The sequence below is a fragment of the Canis lupus genome, chromosome 8 (assembly GCF_011100685.1).
Source record: "Canis lupus familiaris isolate Mischka breed German Shepherd chromosome 8, alternate assembly UU_Cfam_GSD_1.0, whole genome shotgun sequence".
NCBI classification, from domain to species: domain Eukaryota; kingdom Metazoa; phylum Chordata; class Mammalia; order Carnivora; family Canidae; genus Canis; species Canis lupus.
The window spans coordinates 68893704-68904335 of record NC_049229.1 but is presented as its reverse complement, the minus strand read 5'-3'; the positions used below and the strand labels follow the sequence as shown (position 1 = coordinate 68904335).

Sequence of the window (10632 nt, the reverse complement as noted above, 5' to 3'; positions counted from 1 at the left end):
GGTATGAGGCAGGTGCCCCTGGGGGAAAGCAATACCTCCATTAATTGTTGAGTGGCCCAGATAGTAGTGACCTTGGTTAGATCTCCCTTTGGGCGTGGAGTGTTGACACATACGTGTAGGTGTGTATGTTTCCACAGAGAGCAAGGAGTCAACCAGGATCCTGGCTAAGCAGACAGCAAACTCGGAAACATAGTAGGACCCCTAATCCCAAAGGAAGAAAAGCAGTCAGGGTCTGTGTCCACTTCGTGCCTTAGCAGAGGCAGTCTGTGGGAGTTGCTGGGGCAGAGGTGTGTGTTGGAGTGAACTTGTCCCAGGGGTCTCCAGCAGCCAGCTCCCGGGCCATGGAGATGTCATCTGAAATGGGGGCCCGGGTGTGCTTTCCAAACAGATCCCCACTCAGGGAGATGTGGGTGCCATTCTTGTGGCTCCGTGGTGTTGTGACAAGGCTGAGCTGGGGCTCCAGCGTGAGCCTATAGGCAGGGCCTCTGATCTGGCCGATGACTCCGAGTCCTTTGCTACAGTTGTTGGTTTGGTTGGAGATGGCAAAGTGGCGAAGTCTTTGGGTTGTAGGGCTTGTATTAGGCAAACTCGATGCCTGGTTGAAACAATGGCTCACTTGGAGCGTTGGGGCCTTCGCTTAGGAAGCAACGAAATCTTCCAGACAGACAGGTACTGAGATCGGTAGTCGACAGAATGGTGTGTGGTTGCACTTGACAGGTTTTGTGTGTATTTCGTGTGTGTGTGTGTGTGTGTGTGTGTGTGTGTGTGTAAGTTTAGCTTTGGATGGACCCTCTAGCAGATGAGCAGCTGCCTGGCCCAGGGGACGATCTCTGATTAACAGGTCCTAGGAGAATAGGTGCCCTCCCTCTGGCCTCCAGTCCTTTGGGAGGGGGGCAAGATTGGAAATTTATAAAGATGGGGGAGACATTATCAGAGGCCTACATATAGTATATAATAAGTCTTTATGACCATGGAGGGGAGACAAATCCCCCTTTAAGTGTAGGAAAGGGAGTGTAGGACATTTTTAAACTTGACATTGAGTTTTGAGTTAGCCAAGGATTTGGTTTTTTTTTTTAAACTTTTATTTCTTTTTTATTTATTTATGATAGTCACACAGAGAGAGAGAGAGAGAGAGGCAGAGACACAGGCAGAGGGAGAAGCAGGCTCCATGCACCGGGAGCCCGACGTGGGATTCGATCCCGGGTCTCCAGGATCGCGCCCTGGGTCAAAGGCAGGTGCCAAACCGCTGCGCCACCCAGGGATCCCTAGCCAAGGATTTGAATGAAGAGATATTAAGGCCTGAGGCAAGACTGTTTGGGGTTCACTTGCTGGAGCAGAATTTGAAAAGATTTTTGAGGAAACCATTATGTCTCTGAGCTAAATCTCTCTGACGCCCATCAGGGACATAAGAGTTCGAGTGAGTCCCTTTTCTAGGAGCCCAGTACTGTGTATCTTGAGAAGTGAAATGTGTCCCTGGTTACTACCAGTCCTGTCTGTAGCTCCAGAGGGGTAGGAGTGGGCTGGCCAGGCCTTGCTTTGTGGCCTTAGGATATGGGGAGACAGTTTTGGGCTATCTCTTGGACAAGAGATTCGAATCCTTTACCCTCAGTCAATGGCCCACGTACAGATGGGGCCAGTTGTTGCCCAGGGGGCCAGTGCCACGATGACTGTGTTGACCATTGAGTCCTGACCTTTGCCAGGACATCCTAAGAGGTGAAGAGCAGCAATGTTCCAACGAGTGCTGTCATGGCTATGATTGTTGCCTGTCCAAGTCACACAGTCAACAAGCTCTCACTGAGAGCTGATGTTCATTCAGTTGGTGGGGGGCTCCTGGTTAGCCAGGGGGCCTGGGAGAGGGGGACCTCCCTCCCCGCTGGCAGGAGCACAGGGCTTCTGGCCAGGGACTGGGGACAGGGGAAGCCAGGTGGTTTATGCCGGAGGGCCCAGGCTTGGCTCCTTCCTGTTGTAGGGGGGCCTCGTCAGCTGTGCTGAGCTTGTGGGATACAATTTCCATGACCCAAGCAAAGGGGCAGCTGCATTTGGAGGGCCTCAGGCTCAGAGTCCCGTGAGTACCTCTATCTGCAGGAAAGCCCAATATGTAGCCAGCAATGTTTTTTTGAAAGATTTTATTTATTTATTCATGAGAGACAGAGAGAGAGAGAGAGAGAGAGAGAGAGAGAGAGGGAGAAACACCTCCATGCAGGGAGCCCTACGTGGGACTCGATCCCGAGTCTCCAGAATCCGGCCCTGGGCTGAAGGCGGCGTTAAACCGCTGAGCCAACCGGGCTGCCCAGCAATTTTGGTTTTAATGGTGTTTAGCATGAGGCCAAAGAGAGGCAGTTTCTTGCATCAGAGGCCAAAAGAGGCAGTTTCTTGCCCCTTGGGCAGCTCATGGCCATCCTGGATGGTTGGAGAGCCCAGGGGTGGGGGTGGGGTGGGGGTGGGGGCAGGAGAGGAGGTTGCCGGCCTCCAGGGTGAAGGAGTGAGGCCCTGCAGGGAGGGCCTGCTGACTTCATTGGCTCGGATCTTAGAGCCTTTCATTAGAGGGGGGCCTCCGAGGCTGGAGGCTGGGGAGGCTGGGCCGACTGGAAGGAGCAGCCTGAGTTGGATTTCGGCAGAATTTGTCCGTGCGGAGCCCGCCGCCAGGTGCTGGATTCGTAAGCCCTGGGGCAAAGTGTGTCGGGTGACTCTCGCCAGAGGGAGCCGCCATCCACGTGACGTCCCAGCTGTGCTCCTGGAGGAGGGTCGGGTCTTGTCTGCAAGGCTGGCGGGCGGAGGCAAGGCTGTTGAGGCCACACGTAGCCTGGAAAAGGTGTGTGTCCCTTCAGGGGTGAAGGTGGACAGGCTGAGGGGCCACTGAACGTATTAGCCAAACTCTACAGGCGTTGGTTTGGTGGAGTTAATTTTAGCAATATTGGGTATTGGGTGGGGGCTGGGTGCCCATGGCCAGCTCCTCCCCTCTCCCTCCCTTTCACCCTCTCCTTCCCCTCCCCCTCCTCCTTCTCTCTCTCCCCTTCATCTTCTCCCTCCTTCCCCTCCTCCCCTCCTTCTTCCTGTCCTTCCCCTCCCCCTCCTCCCTCTCTCTCCCGTTCATCCTCTCCCTCCTTCCCCTCCTCCCCCTCCTTCTTCCTGTCCTTCCCCTCCCCCTCCTCCCCTCTCTCTCCCTTTTACCGTCTCCCTCCTCCCTCCCTCCAAGTTCTCTGTGGATGTGATCCCTCCTACCCCACTAGATCAGAGGAGGAGTGGGGCTTTAGCAGACAGCACAGCTACGGCCTTTGGCCTTTGCCGCAGGACCTGTGCGGATGCCAAGGTGCCCAAGGGGGGTGCCCTTCACTCTCAGTGTGTGGTTCCAAATTCATGGGTACCTCTAAGGAGTGCTCCCCACCTGCTCCCCTGGACAGGCTGATAGGTAGGGAGCTCCGCACCTCAGTTTGCCCACCCCCTGTCAGCGCTGCGGGCTCAGGTGCCGCCCCGGCCCTGGGGGGAGGCAAGGGATACCTGTCCCTCGGAGGATCCCCTCCTAAACTAGGACCTGAAGAAAAGGGGTGCCCGGAGCGTCGTCCTGGAATCTTGGCACGTAAGGGCTCTGGTCAGAACCTAGGGAGGACCCGGCCTCCGAATTCTAGGGTGGGATCTGTGACCATGGGGTGGCGGTGGGGGCAGCGGCCCCAGCAGGTGGCCCGGGCCGCTCGCGGCTGGTGCGGGCAGTAGGTGGGCCCGGGCAGGCGGCCTCCTGCTCCCTGGGCTCCTTGCTTACGATGTTGGTGTGATACTGTTCGGGTGGGTGAGGCCGCAGCTCGGGAGGCGGCTGCCACGGGCGAGATGCTTTGCTCCGTACAGTTCCCAGGAGCAGGGGGGACACGCCTGCTGTCACCTGTCACCCCACTGGCCAGGCGGAAGGTTGGGGGGGCGGTGAGGAGGGGAGGCGGGGAAAGCCTGGGCAGGGTAGACAGGTTAGGACCGGCCACGGATCATCTCTTTCAGCTGCCTGTCCCCAGTCCTCGGCTCCCTGGCTGAGGGGGACCCTGGCCCCCCTGTGAGCCGCGGCTGTGGGTTGGCTGTGGGTTGGCGGGTGCGCAGGAAGGCTCCCGGGCTCCGCACTTACTGTCGCTAGGGACTGGTTAGCCCTGCGACGGGCGGTCTCTTCAGGCTCGGGGGTGACAAAGCGTCAGAAATACAGAGATTGGGGTGCTGGCTGGCTCTGTCGGTGGAGCGTGCGACTCTTGATCTTGGGGTCGTGAGTTTGAGCCCCACACCGTGGGTAGTGATAACTTAAAAAAAAAAAGAAAAAGGAATAGCAAGTCGAAAGGCCTGAATAGTACCCCGGGTTGGGGTCCGTGGAGCATTTCCTGCTCCACTGCTGCACAGCAGCCCAGGGCGCTCGCTGCCGCGGGTGTCTGTCCGTCCATCCTGCTGTGCGGGGCGGCTGGCCTGGTCTCCAGGAAGGGGCTTCGACCAATAAGGCGGTTATGAACATCCTTACACACGTCTTTGGTGGATGTCTAGTTTCATCTCTTTGAGCCGAGCGCCCCGCCGTGAAATTCCTGGATCACAAGGCGTGAAATTCCTGGATCACAAGGCGGGTGTAGGGACGCCCAGGGCTCAGCGGCGTCTCTGCGTTCAGCCCAAGGAGTGATCCTGGAGACCCGGGATCGAGTCCCACATCGGGCTCCCTGCACCGAGCCTGCTTCTCCCTCTGCCTGTGTCTCTGCCCCTCTCTCTCTCTGTGTCTCTCATGAATAAATAAATAAATAATCTTAAAAAACAAAACAAAACAAGGCGGGTGTATGTGGTGCTTTAAGGAGATGGCCCCGCACCCAAAGTGGTGGAACCAAGCTTCAGTCTTGTTGGCCCCTTAAGCCTTTTCAGGCTGAAGGCTCATGTCTGTCTTCTGATCTGGAGAATCCCTTTATTCCTTGTTTGATGGGATTCATCCATTCTTTCATTCAGTAAATTAGTAGCTATTGAGGGCATCTCTGTCCCGGGCATTAGAGACATCAGGGGCGAACCCACGAGAACAAGAGGCTCTAAAGAAAGAAACAGACAATGATCAAGTATGTAAGTACATGCTATAAAGATTTATTTCAGATAGGGATACTCATCCTTACATATAATTAAATTATAATTATAATTTCGGTGACAGATGACTTCTGTGAAGACACTAAGGCTGCAGAGAACAAGAGCCCCTCCCCTCTGGTAACTGACGGTTTGTTGCCTGTACCCGGGAGCCTGCTTCTGTTTTGTTTTGTTTTTCAGATCCCACATGTAAGCAAAATTGTGCCATATGTCTCTTTCTCTTCACTTAGCATAATACCCCCTAGGTCCGTCCATGTTGTTGCAAATGGCAAGATCTCATTCTTTCTTATGACTGAGTAATATGCCACAGTGTCTGTGTGTGTGTGTGTGTGTGTGTGTGTGTGTGTAAACCTCTTCTTTACCCATTATCAGTCAATGGACACCGAGGTTGTTTCCACATCTTGGCTATTGTAATTAATGCTGCAATGAACATGAGATGCATATCTCTTCAAATTGGTATTTTCTTGGGCACCTGGGTGGCACAGTTTGTTAAGCATCCAACTCTTGGTTTTAGCTCAGGTCATGATCTCAGGGTCGTGAGATCAAACCCCATGTATGGCTCGCACTGAGCAAGGAGTCTGCTTGAGATTCTTGCCATACCCCGCCCCCCGCCCCACCACCGATCCCTCAAGCATGCTCTTTCTTAAAATAAATAAATAAGTAAGTAAATAAATAAATAAATATATTTTTTTCTTTTCTTTAGATAAATTCCAGAAATGGGATTACTGGATCATAGGGTGGCTCTGTTTTTAACATTTTGAGGAACCTCCGTACTGTTTTGCAGAGGGGCTGCACCAGCTGTATTCCCATCAGCAGTGTGCGAGGAGGGTTTCCCTTTCTCTATATCCTCACCATCGCTTGTTACTTCTGGTTTTTTTGTACTAGCCATGGTGACAGGTGTGAGGTGATCTCTCATTGTGGTTTTCATTTGTATTTCTCTGATAATGCATCTTTTCGTGTCCTGTTGGCCATTGGCATGTTTTCCTTGGAAAAATGTCTGTTCAGGTCCTCTGCCCATTATTAAATCAGGTATTTTGTTTTAATATTAAGTTGTGTAAGTTCTTCATATATTTTGTACATTGACCCCTTATCAGATGTATTACTTGCAAACCATCTTCTTCCACTAAGTAGATTGCCTTTTTGTTTTGTTGATTTTTTTCTTTTTTTAAAAATATTTTACTTATTCATGAGAGAGACAGAGAGAGAGAGAGGCAGAGACAACACAGGCAGAGGGAGAAGCAGGCTCCACGAAGGGAACCCTACGTGGGACTCGATCCCGGGTCCCCAGGATCAGCCCCTGAGCTGAAGGCACCGCTAAACCGCTGAGCCACTCTGGCTGCCCTGTTGATTATTTTCTTCACCAGACAGAAGTTTCTTAGTTTGATACAATCCCATTAGTTTATTTTACCTTTTGCCTTTTGCTGCCCTTGGCTGGAGACTGGTCCCCCTCCAATACTGCTAAGACTGGTATCAAAGGGCTTCTTGCCTATGTTTTATTATAGAAAATATATTTTTTTAAGATTTTATTTTATTTATTCGTGAGGACACAGAGAGAGAGGCAGAGACACAGGCAGAGGGAGCCTGGTGTGGGACTCCATCCCAGGACCCTGGGATCACAGCTGAGCCAAAGGTAGATGCTCAACCACTGAGTCACCCAGGCGTCCCTAGCTAATTTTTTTCCAGGATATTTATTTATTTAAAAGAGAGAGTGAGTGTGTGAGAGAGAGGGAGAGCATGAGTGGGAGGGGGAGGGAGAAGGAGGCTGCCTGTTGACCAGGGAGCCCAACATGGGGCTCGATCCAAGGACCCCAGAATCATGACCTAAGCTGACAGTAGATGCTTAACTGACTGGGCCACCCGGGTGATCTGAGAAGATTTTTTTTTAAGATTTTATTTATTTATTCATGAGAGACAGAGAGAGAGAGAGGCAGAGACACAGGCAGAGGGAGAAGCAGGCTCCATGCAGGGAGCCTGATGCGGGACTCGATCCCTGGTCTCTAGGATCATGCTCTGGGCTGAAGGCGGCGCTAAACTGCTGAGCCACCCGGGCTGCCCAGATTTTTTTTTTTTTTTAAACAGGTAACTTTTACCTGCCCATCTCTGGTTTATTTATTTATGTACTTTGCAAGTGAAATAGCAATAGCCTTTTGTGGCTCTTGAAATGAAAGAGTCATTCTCATTTCTCAACCCACTTCTGCCTTTCCAGTAGCTCCTTTTCCTAGGTGGGAAGTTCTTCCCTTTCTTGGGGTGGGTGCCCTCTTTTCCCTTCAGTGACTCCCTCCTGTGTGGGCTGACTGTGAGTCACGGGCTGTGAGCCTCCCCTGGCTTCAGGCAGGGTCGGGAGGGGCTGTACGGAATGCATTCTGGCCTGTTCTCCGCAAACATGCGTGGCAAAGAGGGCTTTGTGCTGGGGAACAGCGAGTACTATAGTTAAGACTTCGTGGGTGTAGGTACCCCCCGCTCCTCACAGGCAGTGGAAGACACCTGGGTCTGCAATCAGGGTCCCTCGTGTAAGTCAGTGAACTCCCCACCCGGGCTGCTGCTCTTCCCAGGAGAAATGGGAACAGGGAAGATTATGGAGGAGTCACAGAAGTTTGGTTATATATACAATGTATGATAAAGATTTTTGAAGAAGAAATTTCATTTCAAAAAGGAACTTTTGGGCAGCCAGGGTGGCTCAGGGGTTTAGCACCGTCTTCGGCCTGGGGCATGATCCTGGAGATCCCAGATCAAGTCCCACGTGGGGCTCCCTGCCTGGAGCCTGCTTCTCCCTCTGCCTGTGTCTCTGCCTCTCTCTCTCTCTCTCTCTCTGTCTCTCACGAATGAATAAATAAATTAAATCTTTAAAAAAAAGTTCCTTTTTTTTTAAAAAAAGATTTTATTTATTTATTCATAGAGACACAGAAAGAGAGAGGCAGAGACACAGGCAGAGGGAGAAGCAGGCTCCACGCAGGGATCCCGATGCAGGGCTTGATCCCAGATCCTGGAATCATGACCTAAGTCGAAGGCGGCGCCCAACCGCTGAGCCACCTGGCATCCCAAAAAGGAACTTTTTAAAAAAGATTTTATTTATTTATTTGAGACAGACAGAGATAGAGAGAGAGCATGAACAGGTAACAGGGGCAAAGGGAGGAGCAGGCTCCCCACTGAGCAGGGAGCCAGATGTAGGGCTTGATCCCAGGACTCTGGGAACATGATCTGAGCTGCAGGTAGATGCTTAACTGACTGAGCCACCCAGGTGGCCCTTAAAAATGAACGTTATGATTTCTAGAAATATTGGGAAGATAGTATCAAGAATAACTTCCACACCCAACATTGTTTAAGATCTTATAGTAGTATGGTGCGTTTGTTACAATTAGTGGAATCACAGTTGATATTATTATAACTGAAGTCTATATTTTATTCAGGTTCTCTAAGTTTTTACCTAATGCCCCTTTTCTGGTCCAGAATCCCACCCAGGACACCACCTTACAGACAAATAAGTATTCTCTGTCATTGCCAAAACCAGGGGCATGGTGGGGAGGCTATATCACCTGTGCTATGATCAAGTCCATCATCTGGAAGTCAGTTTCTGTGTTTCCGGCTGGCCTCAGGGATGTGGGAATTACTTGGCCGGGGTGCTGGATTGGGAGTCACTGGGCTAGATTCATCTGGGCAGGTTGAGTCCTGGGATAGATGTAGGAAAAGAAGGTTGAGTCTTGGGGTGGTTGAGTCTTGGGGTAGATGTAGGAAAGAAGGTTGAGTCTTGGGGTGGTTGAGTCTTGGGGTAGATGTAGGAAAGAAGGTTGAGTCTTGGGGTGGTTGAGTCTTGGGGTAGATGTATGAATGAAGGTTGAGTCTTGGGGTAGAGGTACAAAGGAAATTTTCTGACCCTGTCCTGGGGTGGAGGGGGCTGGTGGGAGTGATGGTACCCCAGAAGGCAGAGCTGGGACCCAGATCTCACTGAGTGTGACATGGGGGTTAACACACTGACTTTGGGCTTTTCAAGTCAAAGATCAGGGGCTTGTCCCTGTGTTGCTGCTTATTCTTGTGTTCTTAGGCGAGGCCCTCATGAGCTCCGAGCCTTGGTTTACTCATCTGTAAAGTGCCAGCTGGTGGGAGGTCCTTTTGGCTGAGAATAGAACAGGGTTGCCCTGGGGAGCAGTGAGTTCTCTGTTTTTGAGGATGTGCAAGCTGGGCCAGGTGACCCCGTTGGGTGCTGCGAGGGGTGGTGGCACCACTAGGCTCTGAGGGTCTTCGTGTTGGACTGGGAATCCAACGTCTGTGCGGGCCCATATTCCTACCCCTAAGCAGGGCAGGTGGCTGGCTGCCGAGGGATGCCCACGCACGGTTGCTTTCCTTTCCAGCTCAGGCCGGGACTGCCTTTGGGCCTGGGCGAGGGGAGGCCTGCCAAGTGTACCACACCCCTGGGCCATGCACTTCCAGGAGACTGGAGGGAGACGCACCATCGTTACCTCCCTGCCTGCGGTGCCTTTGGCTGCCAGGCCGGTCTGCTCCCCAGGCGGCTCCCAGCACAGGCCAGCTCCGGTCCTCAGGAAAACCAGCCACACCCTACAATACAAGGCTCCGGAGGAGTGAGAGGAAGAAGAGAGGGATCCCTGAACAGGTGAAAATGAGGAGCCTGGTCTCCCTGTGCCCCCAAACCCTGGACCCTCTATTTTAACAAAGTCATTGTTCTTCGAGCGCTTGCATCTGCTCCTCCCTGCACGGCCAGCACGCTCCCCCTTGGCTGGCTGCCGACTCCTACTCATCCTTCAAGGCCCAGTGCAGAAGGCTCCCCTGCTGGACCTACCTACCCCTGCCTGTGTCATGGCACGTCTCACCCTGAGTCATAATAGGCCTCTTCCGTGTCTGTGTCCCTGTGTCCCTCCATTTTCCTGAAGGTAGGGGCGGGGCTGACTCACCTCCATTTGGTTGCCACAGACACAGCGTCTGCCCGTGGCGCTGTCCTGGCGTGAGAGGGCCGGGTAGGGGACGGCTGGGGGAAGGGAGCGTCGCTGTGAACCTCTCCGAGCGCCTTCCGCTCACTGGCACTGTCGCCAGCACTGCACCTCCAGCGCCCCGACCTCCCCCGCCAGCGGGCGCTAACCCGGCAGGTCCCCCGAGGCAGGGGCGGCGGGTCTGGGCCGCGGAGAGCACGGGCGCTCCGCCGGGAAACCGGGCCAGCCCGGCGGGGTTGCGGGGCGGCCCCGCTCGGCCTGGGGGCCGGGGACTCCCGCGGGCCCCTGGGTAATAGTCCCATTTGCAGCCGAGGTGACCGAGGCTAGGGAGCCGCCGCCGCCCGCCCAGGTCCCGGCCGCGCCGGGGTCCCCGCGGGCCTCCCGGGGGGCGCCTGGCCCCGCCCACAAGAGGCCCCGCCCACAAGAGGCCCCGCCCACAAGAGCCCCCGCCCCGAGCCGCAAACTGGTCTCCGCACCTGGCCCCGCCCACCGAGGCCCCGCCCACCGAAGCCCCGCCCCGAGCCGCGAACTGGTCCCCGCGGGTCTCCCCGCACCTGGCCCCGCCCACCGAGGCTCCGCCCACCGAGGCCCCGCCCACCGAGGCCCCGCCCCGAGC

General features: G+C 54.0%; 1 non-coding gene across 2 annotated transcripts; it reads right to left on the bottom strand.

Moving 5' to 3' along the window:
* Window positions 1-2171: 2171 nt before the first annotated feature.
* LOC111097161 lies at window positions 2172-10396 on the bottom strand. 2 transcript variants are annotated; one of them, XR_005363768.1, is made up of 5 exons: window positions 9981-10396; window positions 9522-9627; window positions 8610-8742; window positions 3499-5027; window positions 2172-2803 (listed from the first exon to the last, which is right to left on the bottom strand). It is a non-coding gene; the product is annotated as a translation initiation factor IF-2-like (transcript). The 2 variants fall into 2 exon arrangements; XR_005363769.1 differs by lacking the exon at window positions 2172-2803 and having other exon boundaries at window positions 4780-5027; window positions 9531-9627; window positions 9981-10347.
* Between the last annotated feature and the right edge of the window lie 236 nt (window positions 10397-10632).